Genomic DNA, 1,212 nt, shown 5'->3' with positions numbered 1-1,212 from the left:
GTTCCTACTTGTTACATTGAGTCCTTATGATTTATTTTTAACCATAACTCCGACTGAATTTAGACTAGGGACGGTGTAGTTTAAGTCTGGGGGGAGGTTTACTGATATTTATTTACTTATTAGTCTTATTAAAAATGTTTTCAAATTAAGTTATTATTGAGTCAAGAAAATGATTATGAACTTATAGATTTTGCTAGATATCTAACCACTCTTTAGCACCATTCTAGACTTACTGATTGCAGATAGTACTAAAGATAATAAAGTGGATCACCTGTCAACTATCCACTCTTGCTAAGATTGTTTTGAAGGAACCAAAGCTGAACTCCAACACTAAACCAGACACAACTGCTTGTCTTGGGGCTTGGTATACATGGGATCAGATTCTTCAAACAAGTCTGGAAGGTAAAGCCTTGTGTATATAGATTTATCACCCTTTCTCTCTCTATTTTTGAAATATATATTTTATACTTAAAATATATATATATATATATATTATTATTATTATATTAGAGATTTATTAGGAAGGAATTCGAACAGGACTTGGTGGCTACAACCATTAAGGCTTGCTTCACAAATAATCCTAGGATATATGTCAAAAAGAAGTGAACAGGACTTGGTGGCTACAACCATTAAGGCTTGCTTCACAAATAATCCTAGGATATATGTCAAAAAGAAGTGAACAGGACTTGGTGGCAACCACCATTAAAGCTTTATTCATGGAAGTCTGTCTAATCCTGGTTAATGATCTTTCATATAAGCAGACTTTGACCAAAAGAGAAAATTAGTAGAGGGAGATGATATGAACTAATGTTTACCTGCAGGTCCAGATACTTGTTTGAAAATCCTAGAATCATGTGATCAATACTCCCAAGGTAAAGCCTTCACTTTTATTTTATGCTAAGAAATGAGGTTGGTAGAGGGGAATGAAAGACAAGATTATGCTAAGTTGTTGGTTAGATGAATTTGGTTGCTAAGCTACGATATGGTATGATGTACTTTTGTGATTAGGACTTCTTAGATGTGGATTGCAATATTGTAGAGATGATGATTCTAAGTTTTAAATCATGTGAGTCCCAGTTGTTTTTAAAACCTCTTTCAGAAAGACTGTCTGTTTGTTTTGCTTCAGGACAAGCAAAAGGGTAAGTCTGGGGAGTTGATAGACTATGGATTTGACCCATTTTCATCCATAGTTTATAGGTGTTTTTACTAATA

The sequence above is a fragment of the Brassica oleracea genome, chromosome C4, assembly GCF_000695525.1.
Source record: "Brassica oleracea var. oleracea cultivar TO1000 chromosome C4, BOL, whole genome shotgun sequence".
Lineage (NCBI taxonomy): Eukaryota > Viridiplantae > Streptophyta > Magnoliopsida > Brassicales > Brassicaceae > Brassica > Brassica oleracea.
The sequence above is the reverse complement of the archived record's forward strand: the minus strand, read 5'-3'. Positions refer to the sequence as shown.